At 30.6% G+C, this 22,496-nt stretch overlaps 1 protein-coding gene and 1 non-coding gene across 2 annotated transcripts in view; one reads left to right on the top strand and one right to left on the bottom strand.

The window, feature by feature from the left end:
- cutlet (chromosome transmission fidelity protein 18 homolog) overlaps positions 1-22,496 on the bottom strand; it is a 170,434-nt gene that overhangs the window by 57,599 nt on the left and 90,339 nt on the right. The gene's annotated exons all lie outside the window — the stretch shown is intronic.
- On the top strand, positions 12,253-12,325 carry TRNAA-AGC (transfer RNA alanine (anticodon AGC)). Its single transcript has one exon. It is a non-coding gene; the product is annotated as a tRNA-Ala (tRNA).

The following is a 22,496-nucleotide window of genomic DNA, read 5'->3' as shown; positions in this document are numbered from 1 at the left end:
TTTATTAAATACGGGAAACATTTAGATATCATTTTTTACAACAACCTAGATAAACTGTATCCATTCATGGAAAACAATCAAATCTGTAGAAAACTAAGACATCCTAGAAATGAAAAAAAAGTCGATTAAAAATTAACTGTGCAAGACAAAAATTACAAGTTAAAATGAACAAGAGAATTCTGATGTATTAAAACGTAGTCCTGCTATATGCATATGCAGGCTTATTCACTATTACCATCGATTAATGTAAATTTTAAGTTAAGGTACACTTTGTATATAGACTTAAATATAAGAAGAGAAGAGTTACAGAGCGATTCAGAAGCAAAGGGAAATAATTTGGGAACTGATTCTAGAGCTTGAAATTAGGAAAAACGTCCAAACAAACATACGTAACGAAAAGGTTTTGTTATCGAGTAACGGCTAGCCTAAACTTTCGCCCGAATTTCAGTCTCCTAGTGAAATAAGATCATAATGGGATTTTTTTGTGTCTGTTAAAGTGAAAAATCGAATAAAGCAGGTGCTAGAATTGTACTCTCCGTAGTTTTCATGATATTCAACGTAAAAAACAAAAATTCGATGAAAAAATGAGTTTTTTAGGTTAGAAGTAAAATAACTTAGTTAAATGCCAACTAATTGCGAAAGATTCAGTAACAAAACTTGTACAGAATTTAATTCTGAGAAAATTCATGGAAATAAAGCCAATAAAAAGTTTAAAAACCGGTTTTTTATTTAAGTAAAATAAACAAATATAGTATTATTCTGTACCTAACAAACATTATTCTTAATCTAATTTTTTTAATTTTAGAATTAACTATAAAACAAACAAAAATACATGAAATGACAAATAAGTAACAAATAACAAATCTGTTATAGAAACGTTCGAAATTCCCCCCCTTCACAATATATACAGCACTCTGCCCGACGTAAAATATTTCCGGTGTTTTCCTTATTATCAGGATTGCTTCGTATAAAATCAACAGCATTTCGCATTTTAATTAGTAACTCTTCTTTAGTATTATCTTTTGTTATACTATTGTATATTATGTTGATATACTATTGTTTTAATGTGGCCCCAAATGAAATAATCTAATGGCATTAAGTCAGGCGATCGTGACGGCCAGTCGATTGGTCAACTACGTCCAATCCAGTTTAATAATCAGCATTTAAGTGATTTCTAGCTACAAAACAAAAATGTGGCGTTGCACCATCGTGCTGGAAAATCATTTGAAATCTAGTTTGTTAAGGTACATACTCCAAAAGAGGTGGTAAATTATTTTTCAAGAAATGAACGTACGCGTCTTCAGTAAGAATTTCATTGAAAACAAACGGTCCCAGATTTTTGCCATAAATAATGCCACACCAAACATTAATGTATTAATTTAACATTATAATATGTAATGTCAAACATTAATATGTATTAATTTCGAACAACGTTCGAAATTCCCCCCCTTCACAATATATACAGCACTCTGCCCGACGTAAAATATTTCCGGTGTTTTCCTTATTATCAGGATTGCTTCGTATAAAATCAACAGCATTTCGCATTTTAATTAGTAACTCTTCTTTAGTATTATCTTTTGTTATACTATTGTATATTATGTTGATATACTATTGTTTTAATGTGGCCCCAAATGAAATAATCTAATGGCATTAAGTCAGGCGATCGTGACGGCCAGTCGATTGGTCAACTACTTCCAATCCAGTTTAATAATCAGCATTTAAGTGATTTCTAGCTACAAAACAAAAATGTGGCGTTGCACCATCGTGCTGGAAAATCATTTGAAATCTAGTTTGTTAAGGTACATACTCCAAAAGAGGTGGTAAATTATTTTTCAAGAAATGAACGTACGCGTCTTCAGTAAGAATTTCATTGAAAACAAACGGTCCCAGATTTTTGCCATAAATAATGCCACACCAAACATTAATGTGAAATCTATGTTGAAAATAATTTCCATAGTACCAAATGAATTGTCTCGCTCCGTAAATGGTTATTTTTATTTTTTAGAACTAAAGATTCCGTTTCTCGTAAAAGTGGCTTAACCGCTGGGGGGTAATCTGTTGGTCGCCAATTTTGAACTTCTGCAGGCGAGAAGGATAAAGATTTGCGGCACAATTTGTTTTTTGACAAACCAGTGCGACATGAAATTCGCCTTGTATTAGTGTATGGGCTACGCTGAATGTGCTGAATCGGACAATGTTCATCATTTAAACGACGATTTACTAGCAGTTCAACAGAAAACGAACTCGGAAATGACCCCTTCTTTTGTAAATGCTGATACACCGAAGAAAACGTTATCGTATTTTAAATCCATCTTCCAGGAAATCTCTCCTGACATTCACGTCGAGCAGCTTCAGAATTTCCGTTACAAAAAACATAAACAAAAATTATATCGGCATATTCCTTGTTAGAAAATTGAAAGTATTTTTTTACAGTACGATATGATAACACTATACTTCCTTTATCTCTATGGTGACAACAGATTCAAACTAAGAACACAATTTTCATTGTTGACCAGCTGATAGTATTGCCAACCTAAACAATATTTTTTTAAAAAATATTTCTAAAGTAACATACATTTCAATTTAGTTTTTTTACGTAATTATTTCATTTTACTAGTGTAAATTATTGAATATACTCAGCTAAAATATTGTGTTTTAAATTCTGTATTTTTTATAAAATTATTTTCAGTAATTAACGTTTTGTTTTTAAAAAGATTGTTTATTAAGTACAGAAAGAATAATACGATTTTCTGTCTATATTTCGTCTGAATGGTTTCAATAAAAACCGGATTTTAAAAATTTTTATTTACTTTTTATTGGTTGTATTTACATTACTAATTTTCTCAGAATTAAATTCTCTACAATTTTTTTTATTAAATCTTCCGCAATTATTAATCACTAACAAAGCTACTGTACTAAAACCCCCCCAAAAAAAATTGTTTTTCGACCCGAATTTTGTGTTTTACGTCGTATATGTAAAACCCAACTGGAGTTACAGTTCTGAGACCTGTTTTATCCTATTTCTCAGCTCAAATTACATACGAAACCACCAACTTTACCCCTTAATTAGGATCCCAAAAATTACAGTAGGATTTCTTTTCATTAGAAGAGCTGAAATCCGGACGAAACCTTTCCCTAGTCGTAATCGGAAACAAAACGTCTCCAGACCTATGTTTATATGTAGTTTTTTCATTATTTTCACCAGCAGAACATGTCCTGAAAGTTTCTCCTTAAGAAGGAGAAAAGATAGCTCCGATTCTAAAAGGAGCGAGACCAGAGTGTAGTCCGGCCCCACTGCTTTTTAACTTACACAGAAAAAAAAATTGGCATTGAAGGAAAAATTTGAGGTAGAAATAATTTAACAAAGAAGAAAAAATAAAGACATTAAGGTCGCTGTGAAATTGGTCTTTAGGCAGAAACCGAAAGTTTATATCATAGGTTACAACAAATCCGTAAGGTTTGAATTTATTAGTAGGAGAGAATCCCAGCCTAAAAATAAGACTAAAACAAAAGTACTGCGAAACGAAAAACAAAGGAAAACAAAATGAATAATAATAGATATACCTCACGGGAAAATTTTGTTATTTAGGTAGTAAAATTAGAAAGCCTTTTTCTAGAAAATAAACCTGCTAGTATCAAGTACGGATCTTAGAAATAGGAAGACATTCTTGAAAATATTTGTGTAAAGCGCTTAATGATACTAAAGGTAAAGTGAAAAATGGAAAAAAAAACAGTAAGGAAAAGAGTAGAGATCTATGAAATGATTTAAGTGTAAAGGAAAATGTTGAAAATTAGATGGGTTGTTAAATCTGCAATGAAAAAACAAACAGGAGAGAAAAGAAATCGGCAAAATTGCGATATTTATAAATTTTGTAAAAAGACGAGACAAATTAGCTTAGTGGACCATGATATAAGACATTTTAGTTACTTATTTTATTGAGGATAACATAAAATCTGCAAGCGAAGACAAAGATAGATTGGAATATATAACAGATAATTGAGGATTTAGTACGCTGAAAATATGTTGCGGTCGGTGTTAATGGCAATTAGCCAATTGACCAAATGATGAAACAAACCATTCAACTGAACGGTGACAAAAAATAATCGAATAACCTCATTTTGTCAAAACTCCTACAATTACGGAAGAGCTTGGTTAAAAATTTAACAACGGGTTGCAACTATCTGGATCAAAATAGATCAAGGAACATGAATAATTGCAAAAAAAACCAATAAAACAAAAATAAAAATATGCATTAAAAATAAAATTACCTCCCTACACAATATAGTAACAAAAAATAAAATAATAAAATTTATATTATTTTATAACAGAAATAACTGACTCACCAAAAAAATTTTAAATAGATTTTAATTTCCAAACGATATGTTTTTTAAAAATAATTATTTAAATTTTTGCTCTACAGCTATGCTGCAAGAAGGAAAGTAAGATAATCGGTCCAAAAATGGGGTAAGGGTTTTTTAATTTTCTCCACGTTTCATGATCTAGAAACCAAAAAACAAATAGATCTGATGTGGGGACACCACATGACTTCCTTGTACTAGTAATTTGAAATTACTAAATTCCTTGTTCTAGTAATTTTAAATTACATATACACAATTTAAAAAAAATGAAAAGTACATAAAATTCTATTTCATTAATAACTTCTAACATTTTTCTTTATTGTTATTATTGAATTATGATTTATTGCAAACATTTTTTTACGATCAGAGATTAATAATTAATAAATCAATATATTAAATTAAAAAATAAAGGAGATGAAGTTTGATTTGAATCATGTGCCTTCCTCTAGTAAGTCAAAATATTTCATTAATTAAAATTTTATTAAGGTATAACTCTGAAACCAATGAAAATAAGTAATACTTATGACATATCGTTGGAAAGCTCTCAATGAAGGCTTATTACTGCAGTTAAGAAAAAGTCCAAAATTCAATTTTTTTAGATTTTGGGCTTTTTTGGATACTCTTGCTCCAGTCGATTGTAATCAAAACGGGAGGTGCATAACTTGATGTTACAACAGTTCTAAATCAAAATTGTAACATCCTACGGCTAATCGTTTTTGAGTTATGCAAGATACATAGGCAAATACGTACATACATTACAAGTACGTACCGTTTACCATTACATGTACGTACGTACCATTTTGACTAGGATTCAGGAATAGTCATAATGGATATTTCCGTTGAAATCTGGAAACCGAAATTTTTCGCGATCACAATATTTTCTTTACTTCGTACAAGGAAGTAAAAAGGGGGTAAATGTTCGTACGTACTTATGTACGTGTGTTGGCGTGACTGGAACTTAATAACTTTTGACTGGATGAACCGATTTTGATAAAATTTGGCACAGAGACTTCTGCATATGGAGTATTTACTGGTAGAAATTTGGGGTCAATATCTCCTCTCTTTGGGATCAATTTTCTCAAAATTTTGCAAAAATAACTCCACTTTACATATTAAGCTCAGTACATGTGTGCAAGTTCATCTTACCGTTTTTTTAAAAATCGGAAAAAGCTATCTTTAACTGCATTTTTCAACCGATTTTTTTTTAGATATCTTCCTATACATAGTAGTAGTGTGCAAGCATCCCAAAACGTATTCTTTTGGAGCAATATTGTGAGAGTGGGAGTTGGTTTTTTAACTTTTAATATTATTAAAGGTCTAAATAATAAACTTTTAGTAATAATATTACCATAAAATTTCATCAAAATTCACCCCCAGCCATCAAAAAAGAAATCTTAGGTAACTTTTTATTGGTTGTACATTTTTCAGTGGAATTTTTTTTAGTTTCTTTATTTAAGATAGCAGATGTAGAAAGATAAAAACCTCCTTGGAAGGTGATTTTAAAGGTGTGGAAGTAGAAAAAAAAATAACCGATTTTTCTGAATTTTTAAAACTGTTTTTGTTTTTAATGTATAATAATTTTACAATAAAATTTCATCATAAATTATCCTCAACCCAAAAAAAAGAAATTTTAGAGCACTTCTTTCATGTAAAATAATTTTTCCACTATATAAGAAAAAATAACCAATGCCAATTTGAATATAACAAATTTATGACCTTTTTTATTACGGTACACAAACAACAACAAATTATAAACCAAATCTAAAGCTTGTATGGCTGCATACAACAATCCGACACTGCATGTTCAAGACGTGGTATAAGCTGCTTATGCGCATGGCACACCCAAATATCTGTAGAAAACAACAGCGCAGCGTAGCAAAGCACAATTTAGGATTCTGTAAAAATCAACTCGTTTAAATATAAGGTTCGCTACTTCTCTAAAAAAAATTTTTTAACCTCCGGGACCACCGTTAGGTATTGCTTGATGAGATGAATGACAATTTTTATAGCGTGTGAAAATTCCATGCCTGACCGGGATTAAAAAACGGGACCTCCGGATGAAAGGTCGAGACGCTACCACTCGCGCTACGGAGGTCGGATCTCTAAAAAGTTAGCAAACAAACCTAACTCAGGTCAATTTTCTGTTTAAATCAGGCTAAATTCTGTGGTTTTGTACAAAACCTTACAGAAGTATGTTCATAAAAAAAAGTTTGGTGGATATGTGATAAGAATACAAACGAATTTAATTTAACACAAACTGTTTCCCTGAGACACTTTATCATTACGACAGACGATTTATAATTTAAATTATAGAATTCAGCAAGCTGGTTCAGTAGCTGATTTACCTAATTTTGCAAAACAAAGACAGAATCGATTAGGCTTTACAGTCTTAAACAAGTGTTATGAATTGCCGTAACGTTTAAAGATAATTTTATTTTATATAGTATAAACTGTAGATTTTTCAAGAGTTCATGAAAATAAAAATATAATTACTTAAAAACACCTCTTACAAACAAAATATATTAAAAAAACCTGTGAAGAGCATTTTTCTACCAACGCTATCATCAAAGAATATTTAAAATTAATCAAAATTAAAGATGAAATTATTCAATTTTCAAGAATTATATTGTAACAGGACCAGTGTAACGGATTTCTTCCAGTTAAGAAGAAAGAAAAACTAATAATTAAAAGTATCCAGAATAAAATAAAAAGCAATTCGTTTCTTAAAGTAACGGGTTCCTGTAACAATTTGTTCTTGTAACACAGATAATGGCACCTCCAAAAGCTCTTGTTCGACCAGAAGGGTTACCGGACCAGGAAAGAACTTATATAAAAATGTAAAGTGTAAGGTAGGTATTTTAAAAAATAATATTTGCAAAAATTGATCTGTTTGAACTTTAGACTTTTCCAATGTTATCTTGTTGTTAACGCAATATATGGTTCTGGCGGTCATTATTACGTTCTTACAGTAAATTAGATGGTATTCGGGTATTTACAATTTAACTATCTTTAAACAAATCTCGTCCTCATTTGAATTATTACTTTGTACAGAGTGATTCAAAGAAACGGGAAATTTTGAAAGTTGTGTTGGTAGCCGTGGGCGATTGGTACCACTTGATAAGTGGCGCCAGCCTCTCTAACCTAACCTGCCATTTAGTTGTCATGGATCCTGAGAGTGGTGCGCAACGTGCATTTGCTATCAACGCGTTTTACAAAAACAATGACAGTGTGGAGGGAGCGCGTAGAGAATTTCGCCGTCATTTTAATCTGGGACGGCACGACCGTGTTCCATCAGCACATGCAATTAAAACATGGATATCTAATTTTGAGGAAGCTGGTTCGGCAATGAAAAAAAAACCTCCAGGCCGTGAGCGAACCGTACGTACACCACAGAATGTTCAAGCTTTACAAGATGCTGTCACACGAAGTCCACATCGGTCAATCCGTCGTCTCTCAGCATCTTTACAATTGCATAGTTCAAGTGTTCGAAGAATGTTGTATCTGCATACAAGTTGTATGCAGATACAACTTGTATCTGCATACAAGTTGCAGATCGTCCAGGAACTGAAACCGAACGATGCAGTTGTGCGAGCACAATTCTGTAATGTAATACTTCAGAAGATAAATGATAACGAAGAGTTTGTTCACGAACTGTGGATGTCAGACGAAGCGCATTTCCACCTCAGTGGATTTGTTAACAAGCAAAATTTCAGATACTGGGCACAAGAAAATCCTACGCAGCTACACCAGCGTCCGTTACACAGCCAGAAAGTGACCGTGTGGTGTGCTATGTCATCTTACGGTGTTATAGGCCCTTATTTTTTTGAGGATGACAACGGTCTTGCGATTGCAGTAACGTCGGCTCGTTACGTAGCCATGCTTGAAACCTTTGTTGTGAAACAACAAAAGAGATTTCCACCAATTCTTAACACAGCCTGATTTCAACAAGAAGGATCAACGTCACTTACTGTACGAATATCGATGGCAGCTGTACGCCGATTGTTTGGACAACGTGTCATTTCACGAAATGGTGACATTAGATGGCATCCCAGATAGCCTGATCTCTCATCTTGCGATTGCTTTTTGTGGGGTCTATTAAAAGCAAAGTGTTCCACAGTATACCTGCTACAACGGAAGAACTGAACGTAAAGATCCGAGAAGCAATTGCGGAAATTCCAGTTGAGATGTTACGTCAAACCATGAACATTTTAACGAAGCGACTTCATGAGTGTTTACGTAGAAGAGGTCATCTGCAAGAAGTCATCTTTAAAAAATAAACTAAAATGTATGTATCCTAAAATGGCAACATTTGTACAATTACACGAAATAAAATTCATTTTCTAAAAAAAATTTTTCATTAACGTTATTTAATTTTTTAAATTTCCCGTTTCTTTGAATCACCTGTATGTTATATATTACTTTTAATTATTTATTTTGTTTATATATGCTCTGGATTAATAAACTGTATTTATAAGAAATTTTTAGTTTGTTAGGTTCTCAATATCCTGATCGAACCTCGAACGCGCGACAAAATCTTTCTCATTCCAGCTAAATGTGTTTTATATTTCAAACGTCGACTGAAGGCAGTTCGACGGAATGAGAAGATGACAGCTGTCTTCAGTAAGTTGCATCATGATTAATTCTAGTGCTTGTCTTGGAAACTGTTAGTGCAAGAAAAATACAATTAAGAAGAACTTTGTCGTCTGCGTGTGGGGTACAATAGATTAATGCAAGTAATCCTCATATCATTTGATCATTGTACAACATGCCCGTCGAATGACTGCTGTCTTATTGTGAACGTTATATAACAATGCTTTGTAGATTTAATTAGAACACAGACTTTGCATTGTTTTTAGTTATTATGTTGCTGAAACTGAAAATCATTTTCAATCGCTTCTAACTCTTTATTGAAAGATGCTTCTCCGGGGTTTAATTGATTTTTTCTACCCCTTTTCATATTTTCGGGTAGCCCTTTTCAGTCTCTCCTAACATAGTCGCGATTCATAATTTTTTTTTGACTGTATCATATGCAATTTATTTTTCTGAAGAATGGATTTTAATGTCGCGTCCCTTTAACAAATTTCACGTTCTTTATTTGCAGCGTAAAGATACATGAAATTATTTTTCCCATTACTGCTGGCATATATTATTTTGTGATCTTTTGATAATTTTTATAGCTTTATCTCAAAACTGTATTATATTTTGAGAAGTTTTGAAATTTGGCATTCTACTGCTTGTTTTTTCTCAATCGATTGGTTGTTTGCCTTATAAAACAATTCAAGATCTACATTTTGTATACGTTTAAAATAAAACAATTAGAATCAGAAGGTAATCAATCAGGTACGTCAGTATATTTTTATTAAATGAATTTAATAAAATTATCTTTTTTATTTTTAAACATTAAAATTTCGGGCAAGTAAGTTATCTCTATTCTTTAACACTATAATACTGACGTTTAAACTAGAAAAAAAGAAGAGAATAAAGATATCGGCTGTAGTAATACGTATTGCCTACGGCACGCTGCTTGATGTTCCCACCCACCGTGACCAACACACAGTATCATAATAATATTCCATGAATAATGATTTAACAATGCTTTACATAATACAAGGGGAACGTGAACAGCCACTCTTTGCTTTGCCACCCTTCAGTACTATCATTATTATACAGGATATTGTGCAAGCTGTTGTATACATAACAATAGGCTTTAAAAGGCTAGCCGACAATGAAGATGGCAAGGATTACAGACATTTAAATATATGATGTAAAAATCTTTAAAAATAATAACTATATCGGTTTATGCGAAAATATAGAGAGCTATGCTAAACGGTTAAATAAATAAATTATAAGACAAGATAACGATAAACAGTCATCAACAGCAGCACAAGGGAAAAGTATGAATTAAAAAAAAATAGATAATGAAACGGAAGAAAAAAGAAGTAATAATATAGATATTAACAAAATGTATAAAAAAAACCTGTGGAGCGCTTTTTTCTATCTACGCTATCATCAAAGAAAATTTAAAATTAATCAAAATTAAAGATGAAATTATTCAATTTTCAAGAATTATATTGTAACAGGACCAGTGTAACGGATTTCTTCCAGTTAAAACAACAACAAAACAATAAAAAACAACTGTTATAGTTTTAGGCAATCTCAATAATAATTAATTGTAAATCTGATAATGACAAGCCAAAATTATATTACCTACACATACAATGAAATACCACGCTCCAAATTACCATTTACAAAAATGGTTAAAAATTTTATGTAATAACAACTTTAAAAATTTACAGATTTTTATATCTTCTGATGTAAATGCATTGTATCTCAGCGTTCCGAGTTAAGGAAATACAATTGAGATTTAGAAGGATTACTTGATCGTCCAATCTACCCATTTTTAAACCGCAGAATAGCACATAATGTTAAATTTATAAATGAAACAAAACGGTTTCAATTTAACAAGTATTTTTTTTTTTATAAACAAGACTGTTGTGACAATAGTAAATATTTTACAGATATTCATTAAAGAAAAAATAAAATATTCATTTATTCCTGTTATAAATTAAATTCTAAATTAAATCCTGTTCTATTTTATTCCTGTTTCCGTGGTGACAGAAATATAATGAAGTAAAAGGCTTTATTTTAATAAATATCTTTAATATCGAAACCCCTAGGGCCTCGGTCTATGGCTAAAAGCTTCTCTGGAATAACACGAATGTATCCTGAAAAGTTGAAATAATAACCCCGTACTTGGATTATTAGCTAACCTTTTTCTAAATAAACTTTAAAAAAACTAGAAAAAATTTCAATATTTCCCAGGAGTTTAGTTGAACGATATATCCCCGGGCGATATTTTACAGTTTTTTATTCTGGTCATCATACTGAAAACTTTCTTAAAAAACTAAACCAAATTAACTAAAACAGTAAATTAAATTGTGAAATTGAAAGTGAAGATGTTACCATTTTTTGAATTAAAATGAATCCATAAAGAAAAGAAAATAACTTTGGAGATATACTGAAAACGTACGCTAAGCGTTAAGATATATTACCCACGATTCTTTTAGCCCTGTGGATCATAAAACAGCAGCCTTTAGTAGGGTGATTTACATATTAAACCCCTGGTGCTTTTTGATCTGGACTTATCGCAGTGAAATAAATTCTATTTGATACAGGTCGATGGTTTTATTAGAAAGACCAACGAAAGCATACAAAAAAAAATCAAATAATTTAACAAATGCGGCAAAATAACTTTTGAGCAATAAAAGTAGCATCGAAGAATGAATGGATAAATTGCATACTGTTCTCAAAGGTAAAAAGTATTTATAAAGAAATCACAACTTAACATTTCCACGGCTACGTCTAGAACGTTGGCCTCCGTCCTTGGAAACGCTAAACGTAAAACTAAACTTGTCCAACGAACGAGAAACCAATTTGTAAAGATAATAGTAGTAAATTAATTCGCACTCATTTCAGCGTCGAATAGAAATCAGGCAAATTTTTCGCTGGTTGTAAGCGTCTCTGCTTATCGTTATACGAAATGTTTTCAATATTTTAATTAGAAGAATAAATTAATAACTTTTTTACACGATTTTGCAATCAAACTGTAAGAAAATAACAAAAAACATCGAAAAATATTTTATTAACATTAAGAAAACATTAGTATGAAAAAAATCCCTCGCTTTAAAGTCTTAAAGCGCTCTGCTGAACTAGGTAACCTCTGGCTTATATACAAGCCCATTAAAATGTGTATATTCACCTCCCCACCAAAACATACAATTGAATTTGTTGGACAAGTAAACCGGTTCCACATCACCAGATTACTTTTTTTTAATGTGTAAATAAATAATAAATAGATATTAGTATTTTCTCTTTCTCCGATAACAAACCACAGGGGGCGTAGCTCAGATGGTAGAGCGCTCGCTTAGCATGCGAGAGGTACCGGGATCGATACCCGGCGCCTCCAAATTAATTTTTTGAGCCTCCTTTTTTTAAAAAAGGATTAAAATTTTATTAAAATAACAAATCATTACGTATTTTCATCCCAAAACAAAAATATTAAACAGCCTATTCTTTACATGCTTTTCTTTAACTTTCGTTAGTCAAAAAATTAGATGTCAATTAACAATAATTATTATTATTAATTTTTTATTCTATTTATACTTCTTAATTTCTATTGGTTGTTTAATAGTCTAAACGGTCATATATATATATTGTTTTTTAATAAAAACGTTTATAAACGGCTTTTTCACACATCCTACAAATCATTCATCTCATCCTCTGAAGCAATACCTAATGGTAGTCCCGGAGGTTAAAAAAAAACTTGCCGGGTAAATCTAGTGGTTAAACTCGTCATCGTAAAATCAGCTGATTTTCAAAGTCGAGAGTTCTAAGGTTCGAGTCCTTGTAAAGGCAGTTGCTTTAATATGAATTTGAATGCAAAACTGTGGATACCGATGTTCTTTGGACATTTTTTCTCTAACCTCCGGGGACCACCGTTAGGTACTGCTTTAGAGGATAAGATGAATGACAAGTAGGGGTGTAAAAATGCCATACCTGACCGGATTTGAACCCGGGACCTCTGGGTTCTTTGGAGGTTGGGGTTCAATTAACCACACGTCTCAGGAATGGTCGGCCTCACTTTATAAAAGATTACACCTCATTTACAAGTCATACATTAACAACATTATCGCATTTGGCCAGGGGTGGTTGCTAATCGGCGGTTCACTAGTTCCAACGTACAAATTAGGAAAGAAGAAAAAAATGTTCTTTAAATTTTTAGAATTTCGATTGAGACAAATTAAAAGGAAGTACGAAAAACGTACTACTCGCAACTCTTATGCTGTGTGATTACAAAAACTAAAAACATTAAATACAGAATTAAAAAAGTATTATTACTATTATTTTACTATTTGGAGGATTTTTAATTTTAAATCTATTATATTTCTTTACCTCTGTACAATAAACGTATGTGCAGCAACGTTTCAAGGACAAACGGGTGAAGCCAAACGTAATTCTTCAACTAGAAGCTCCCACTTCCCTTTCTGATATTTATGATTTACATCTTACTCTTTAAAATCTCTTTTGGTGAAAATAGACGTAGAGGAATGATAGATATCATGGTAAATACCGTACTGCTTCGAATTTATGCCTTTTTTGCACCTTTTTTACAGATTTACGGGTGAAAATGTCAGGTGCGATTTAAATTCCAGGTGCGTCTTCAATTGGAGGTTTAATGCTACTTGACATAAAAGCATAGTTAACAGCTTTACAGCTGCTATTTTTGAATCCGTACGCCTGTTCAACACGACTGGAGACCAGATAGGAAATGTAAAAGAACATTTGCCATTCAACAGCCGTTCAACAGAACATTTGCAGCTTCAACAAGTCAATTACAACCACTGGATGTCGGGGTTAATAAATTTTTTAAAGATCGTACTCGTGCGCAATACAATCAGCGGTTGACTGAAAACGATCATCCCCTTACACCGAGCGACAAAATTAAACAAGCGTCAACAGCGACTGTAGAATGGATTTCCAAAACTCTGAATGATTTGACATCAGAAATAGCTAAAAAGCCATTATTGAAGTGTGATTGTCGAATGCATCGGAAGGTTCTAAGACGACATACTTTGGAACCAAAGTGACCCAAATGAATCCAACTCACTGACGACGACGACTCGACAACAACATAGAAAGCTAACGAGACACACTGTTCAGTCATGAAAACGTACTTGATTAGTGATAAAATACCGAACTTATAAAGCTAAATAATACGTACGTAGCTAAATACATTACATTTGAGATATTATAATACAAAAATATAGTGTTAAATGCTTTCGATACAGGTGTTTTACTGTGTTTCGGATTATTCAATAAATTGTTGTTAAGTAGTTAATATTTGCCTTTTTATATTTATTTTTCAAAACAGGATGAACTTAATGAAAAATACTGGTATATACAAAATTCTTATCTGACTTAACGTAATTTATAATAAATAAATTATACGGTATTTTTATTGGATATTTTTATTTTTTCAGAAATTATCTACTAAATTTAGGGTGCGTCTTAAATTCGAAAAAACTACGGTATATATCATTATATCGATAACTAATATTTTTCATTAACGATCGACTACCTTCCATTAAGTACGCGATAAAAACTTACGACTGAAACACTAGAAAATCTTTCTCTACAGAACAAAATATTCACAAAAATCGTTTTACTTGGTTAGAATAAAGCATGAACGTAAAAAAGGACTGGATTGAGGGACTTTTTCTTTATTTAAGATTTAAGACTGTTAAAAGTATTTACTATTTAGACAAAATATATACACACTTATTACTATGTAATACTAACACAATTCAAAATAAACAGAAACAATTTATACAATATATACCCTTTATGGATAGTATCATGATCCAAGGTATTATAACAGGGATAAAAAAATACGTATACCGGAGTATATAAATGCTGTGTGTAGTTTGTTGTCATGACAGGTTTAAAAAAATAAAAAAGGACTTTTCGCCTAAAACTAACACTTTCCAACAACCCTCTACTACATTCACATTTACACACGCGTGTATTTATATACGTGGCAAACCGTACAAAAAAAAACGACAAAAAATGTAAAAAAAGCAAAACGTCAAGTAGTTAAATTTTAAATGGCATTCATTGTCCACGCGTCGCAATTAACACGATGGCTACTGATCAACTAAATAATGAGTAAATGCAGGCAGAATATATAAAACCATAAATAAAGGGGAGACATCCACACAAACGCGTGGATAGACCAAAAAAAGAACCATAGGTAATGGTTTAGCTAGAGTATTAAAGTGAGAGTGGAAGAGAAAAGGGGGTAGTATAGGACTCATCTTTTTCGGGGTGAGCACAGTTCCTGCATGCATTCAGTACTTTCATATGATTGGACCGCTCCACCAAGTCTGATTAAAGTGCTTGAAAAAATTTTGTAACGGCCAAACCACCCTCTGTTACAGTTCTACCCGGGGTTTATTATCTTTTTTCTTTATGCACAATAAAAACTGACCGAATAAAAAAATAAAACGTTTCACTTTTTTCTTTTTTAAAAAAAAATTGGTCAGTTCTATGTCTGAATTTGTAGAGGAACAGAAAGCTGTAAAGTATTATACACAACAAGCTTCATCTGCATTGCATCATCATAGCTTGATTGCCTTTTTACTCTTTATATATTTATGTGGAACGTAAAATAATACAAACGAACAAATAAACAAAACTTTGTTTAAATGGAAGAAAGATATGCCACCACCATTAAAGCGACATAAAATCTCCCTTATCAATCAAATGAAATAAAAAATATAGTAACCCATATAACGGCAATAAAAAATAAATAAATAAAACACTTAACAGTATAAATGTAAAAACATAATAAGAATTTAATAATAAAAAAAATCGTCTTCTATAATGTTCTGCACAAAATAAAGTTCTTGAAACTTATGTCCCTTGAAATATGTCCAGCGAATAATAAAAAATTGAATAAGTATACATAATATACACGATAATCGAACGAATATCCTGTATTTCCATTTACGAGTAAGAATGAACCCTTAGCATCGAATCAGGACAAGGCTGCGTGAGTCAAGGGTACCGTCCAACCGAATATCTGTAGGTTGATAATACGAACGAATGTTGGTCAGGCAATCTTAAAGATTGATTTAATACTCGATCTATAACTGTCTCTTCTCGTGTTCTTCTTCACGTGCGAAACGCCGATCAAATTTCAACGAAACTTACTGGAACAGAATATTATAACTACTTTCGATGTTTAACTAAATATTAATAAGGAAATTTAGATGAAGACGCTACCTAGTCTTGGGAAATACGGCACAGGTTGAATACAAAAGTTTCAAAAAAAGAAGTCCAATATCTAATAGTTCCAAAATATATAATTCCGATCGTAAATTAGTATCAAAATATTTATAAAAATTCTCAAAAATGTAAAGCGTAACCGACGATTTTCAAATATACAAATACGTCATCTTCGTTAACGAAATCTTAAAACTGGAAACTATGTTCATTATTCTTCCTTCAATAATTTTATAATGAGGCTCCCTAGGTTTTGTGATTTTCCATATTCCCTTGATCCTTCTGAATCTCTATTAAAAATGCATATCAATTCTATTTGCACAAACAATATACTAAATTTGGTTATCTCACCAACGGTCAAGCGGTTAAATCGTCTCACATCAGATCTTTAACAGGTGATTTTCCAAGTCGAAAATCTGAGGTTCAAATCCTAGTAAACGTTAGTTGCTTTTATACGGATTTCAATATTAGACAGTGGATACCGGTGTACTTTGGTGATACGGGTTCAATTAACCAAACGTCTCAAGAATGGTCGGCCTGAGTCTGTAAAAGACTACACCTCATTTACATTTCATACATACCACCACCTCATCTTGGACCGTGGGGGAGTTGCTTAGTGATCACTGGTTTAACAGATTGCAACGTTCCCATTAGGAAAATATAAATAAATATGTTACCCAAATAAATTTGAAAAGAAAATTACCCCCAAAATTCGTTTATAAAAATTTGGTATTTAAAATATAAATAATCATTACGATGTTAATCATTATGAGTAGTACTTATGAAACACTATAAACAACTGTTATTTCAGGCAATCATAACAGACAGCGTAAATTTAATACAAAAACATCTAAATTATTTTCAACTTTTAGTTCAGTTATTCCACCACGACTTAATTCACCCAACTCTTACGCACAAGTTGGGTAAAGATGAATTCCTTAAATTGCAACTTTAACGTTTAAATTATTATTAAAGAACGTCAAGGAAATTGGACTCTTCAAATACACGCAAAGATACGACGAAACCCGTGAAGAGAACCGGTCATTTATAAACTGATGTGTAAACACAATATTTATAATTTAAGATACGTAGGCCAAATTAGGATATAAATATATTTATCGTAAACAGAGATCAGAAAAATCGGCTACTTGGAAATCGGTCAAACAATTTACTTTCTTTGAAATGTTAATTTAAAGAAATGAAGTAATAAAAATTAGTTAGAAAAATTCATTTATCGATACTGATGCAGAAAATTCATCGCTGAACAACGATAGGGGTATAATATCTAACCTTCTGAATTTCAAATGTATTAAAAATCTTTCGGTAAAATTTTTCAATTACAATATTAATGGTTACTCTAACCGTTACCGTTTTATTCACGGGTGAGAACCGACAGATTTCAGGTTCATGTTATCTTAATATTTCTTGTGATATATGTCAATCTACAAAAGGCGTACAGCAAAGGGCAATCTGAATTTTCGTTTAAACCGATTTCGATGTTTTAAGCTAAATTAACTCTATTAGGACCGATTGAAACAACAATTTTTAGTATATCTAAAAACCCCTGTTAAAAATACTCCTTTTATGGTGCTTCGTAAGTACTATTTATTTGTCAATTAACATTATTTATTATCCTTTTTACTCGATCATTTATACATATATTTTCATCACTGTCAAAATGACCATCTACGTTTAAAATTTAAATCAAAAATTTTTTAAACGGTTTTGAACGTAATTCTGTTTTCCAATTTAAAAAATGTAAAATGAAATAGACTTAAAAATTAAGCATTGTAAAATGTACTTTTTTTAACTCTTTTTTTTATTAACTTTATGAAAATAAAGATTTGAAAAGTTGTGAGTTTTTAATTTAAGAATTGAAAAAGCATTATTTTTTATTTATTTTTAAGACCTTTTTCCTATTAATAACAAACAAATGCATATTCCCTTACATTTTGGATACGTATAAACCATGTTTAATTAATATTTTTTCTTTCTGGCAATATTTAATTTATTTTGTTTTATTGTTTTCGAATATTCATAAAATGGATAGACCTGTTATTACACAGATAATAAAATAGTTATTTGAGCTATTCCGATATAAATTACTTTCAGCGATCTTTTAAAAATTAAAATGACAGGGAGAATTTTTAAAATCGTATACATAATTCTTTAAGAGGATCACCGACCACTACAAATAAAACTAAAAACAGAACAAATAAAATAACTAAAATTATTAGAATAAAAAATTAAACGCATAAAAATAAAAAGAATTGTCACTAAGTATTCATAGTACATTAAATATTCCAGTGAAAAGGAAATATGAAGAGAGTTAGGAATACACTCAAGGGATGGACAAAAGAGTTCGAGTTGAATTATTAGGGATAGTTATTATTGAAGAAGGGGAGAGAGATAACTCGGCTGTATGAATAAACGTATGGGATAAAGATGATGGTATCATAATACAGACTAAGTACGAATATAATTACTTCCTCGCCACACACATAGTAGCTTCCCAACACTCACAGTTAATAATAATAACAGGCTCTCTATCGTTAATAATGAATACAAATACTTAAAAACTTATCGACAAAACACTTGTAAAATAAACTAGCAACGATGCACTTAACACACGTTTCTAATATTTTCGAAAAGTTTAAAATTTCAAAATCTTAATAATCATACACTAACGTCTTTTAGCTCTTCTTTAATGTCAACTTTATGAAAATTAAGGATTGCTAAGTTGTGGGATTTTAGCATAGTTTTCATAAAACGACATTTAAATGCTTTAAATTTAAAGCATTATTTTCTATTTTTATTTTAAAACTTTTTTTAAATTTATTTATAACAAAACAATGCATTTATAATTAGAAATTTATAAATCTTCTAATTCATATGAAGTTGATTATAAATCTTCTAATTCATACGCATTCCAGTTGATTTTTATTTGATTCGAAGTACGAGCTTCAACACGATTTAAGAAAATAAAACAAGTGTTTAACACAGTAACATAATAACAAATGTCTATCCGTAGTATAACGTTTTTAACTAAATGGTGAAATTATTTTCTCACGAAAGAAAATAATAAAATTTATGTCCTACAGTTTTAAGAGTTAAAAATCTGATAACAAAAGTAGTAATATTGATTATTTATTCTTACATAGAAAAATAAATGGGCAAAAAGTTATGTAAGATTTCTTTTTTGGGAATTTATCACACGAAGTTTTATTATAAAATTATCATTATATGTTTAAAAAAACAAAAAAGTTTTAAAAATTAAAAAATCAGCACTTTAATTTTTCTCTGTTCCCCACCTCCAAAATCACCTTCCCAGGGAATTTTTTTCTACGTTCAATGGAAGTAACAAAAAAAAAAGTCTACTGCAAAATGTTACAACCAATAAAATCCTACCTCAGATTTATTTTTTGAAGGTGTAGGGTGAATTATGAAGAAATTTCATTAAAAATTTAAATAAATAGAAAATATTTTTAAAAATTCTATAAATCTATATTTTTAAAGTTCCTCACTCGCAATATTGTCCCCAAAGTATTTTTTGGGGGTCACTTCCACCAACACTACTACGCCTAGAAAGACAAAAAAAAAATTCGGTTAAAAAATATGCAATAAATAAAAAAATAACTAAATTTTGGAATTTTGGCCAAATTTATTTTAAAAATTGTAGGATAAGTATGCGCACATGTACTGAGCTTAATATAAAGTGGGGTAATGTACGCAAACGTTTGAGAAAATTGACCCCAAGATTTTATCTACAAATTGCCCCTTTATGCACGAGTACGTTGCGAAATTTCATGTTACGTACGATCGATACTCTCCACTTCTTCTTTGAGGTCCTCGAGTTATTATGCAAGGAAAGTAAAATTTATTACATGTACAATTCTGTGCTAAGATAGAGCCACATAATCAACATTTTTTACGGTTGTCGCGTAAAGGTGGTTCTAGATATACACAACCTCCTTGCTTTACGCGATAACCGTAATTATTATTTCCGTTTTTCGTCAATAATAATTTCATAAACTGGTATACGTATTAATGTTGTTAATTATCGATAGGAATAACAGTTTTACTGCTGTTTTTTGTAAATTTTCCTACGCTATTACTCCCAGCTTCCACAAAAAGCAAAGAAAAAGATAGTAACAAAACATTTTACTTTACGGAGAATGAAGAAATTTTCAGTCGCAAAGAAAATATTTGGAAAACCAATTTTCCAGTCTCGAATTCCTTTTATCTCAGATTCTGGAGTTAACCGCAATAAAAACAGATAAAATTTGTTCTTCTCGTTGCAGAATAAGCCTAACAGCTTAATATTGTAACCAACTATGTAGAATAAAGGACAGACCTCAGGTATAAAAATCAAGTATAGATACGCGTAATTTTTATTTCGATATTTGTTACTGCAGATAAAAATGCTCCTTAACTGACCCACGGTCCAATCCTGACAAAGGCTTTTCTAATTAAGAAAATAAATTTATAGCTTCATTTTTATATACGAGGCGAAGTTGAAACAATAAAGGTTTTAAAAACTAATAAAAATAAAATGACTAAGGGTACGACTTTTACATTAAAAAAATATTGTCGATGATATTGTTTCCAATAATTATCTCTGTCATCCCATTAAAATTAAAATAGCACTATAGATCCCTTATCTAATAAGTTCAATAAAAAAACCTACTAGAACGATGATTATTTACTACCACATACAAAATTCAATGCGTCCACAGGACGATCGAGAACGGCCACTCTCGTTTCATGAAAGGGTAAAAAGGTCATTTTTGCAATTATCTTCAAAAAATAAGAGTTTTATACAAATTCATCAAGAAACATTTTTATAAATCATAAAATACCCTTTAAGTTAGGCCTTTGGTTACTGGAAAACAAAACTAGACGATAAGTTTTAAAATACTACTCTTTTTGATCCCTATTGTAAAACGTATTTTAAAGATTTTAAAAACGTTTAAATAATGATATAAAAGATTCAAAAATTTAAAACATTTTTAAAAATGTAAATTTGCTATTCACTCCAACTGAAGTGCCTATATAAAGATCATTTAGTGTAAAGATATTAAAACAAATTAAGCCCTCCATTTGCGAAGTAGTAGGTTTCTGAAAGAGTAATTAAAAACTAAAAATGTTAATTTTAATCCTTCCAATTCGGTGTTTATTAATAAAAAAAATTAAAACAATCCTTACTGGATTAAACACACAAGATGCCACACTACATTTAAGGCAAAACACAATCCAACGAATATTATAAAGAAAATTTTAGTATTTTTTTTTTTTTTAACTCGGGAACTTCAAAACATAGAAAATATCAGGGGCGATCATTTTTTACCCACAGCTAAACTTCATGTATTACATTATAGCAACCGAGTAACAAGAAATCGTCAATAAATAATTATTTTTCAATTCTAATTAAATTTGTTTGTCATTTTAAGTTTTAAATTATCTATAATTTGGCACAGACATTTTTATAATTGAAATTTAAAGAATTTAAAAAAATTAACGATTTTGTTTATTATTTTTAATTTTATTAAAGAAAATATTATATTTTAAAGAAGCTTTTTTAAAAATATCTTTTAGAAATAATGACGTTACACTTATTAGAAATACTTATAAGAAATATTACTCGAAGAATAAAATAATAATGCGATAGAAATTTTGTATCCATAGCAATAGACATTGGGAGTTTCTTTTTTTATACTAACATTTTGAGAATAAAATCATGTTACTAATAAAACAGGAATAAAATCATATTACTAATAAAACAGAAACATGAATGTAAAAATATTGATAGAAAAAAAAACAGCACATGGGAAGTTAAATAATATTGTAAATTAGGAAGTGAAATAACGCAAAAAAGACATCAAATGGTAAGAACTGGTATACAATTTTTATTTTTCAATAATAGATTTGGAAATTTTAAAAAATTAGAAAAACTAATTAACTTTTTCCTTTCTCAAGTACATCAATTAACTACAATAAAAAATGGACTAAAAGAAAATGGAAGTAAAAAACTACAATGTTTTGAAATGTTATATTAAAGGAAATTGAAAACCGGTTTGATAAAAACATAAATGAAGTTTTACAATAATCCAAACCTGTAAATATTATCTACAAGAGGAAAACAACATTAAGTTCTTCAAAAACCAAGGTAAGATTAAGAATTCATTAACGTACAAAGAAGGCAAGAAGCTACACAGTAGTAGGATAGTCTCAGTAGGATAACAAATGAGGTATCTCAGTAGGATAACAAATGGTTAGACTAAAGGATGGAATAA

The sequence above is a fragment of the Lycorma delicatula genome, chromosome 1 (assembly GCF_047948215.1).
Source record: "Lycorma delicatula isolate Av1 chromosome 1, ASM4794821v1, whole genome shotgun sequence".
Classification (NCBI taxonomy): domain Eukaryota; kingdom Metazoa; phylum Arthropoda; class Insecta; order Hemiptera; family Fulgoridae; genus Lycorma; species Lycorma delicatula.
Note: the sequence above shows the minus strand (reverse complement) of the source record. Positions and strands in the feature narration are given on the sequence as shown.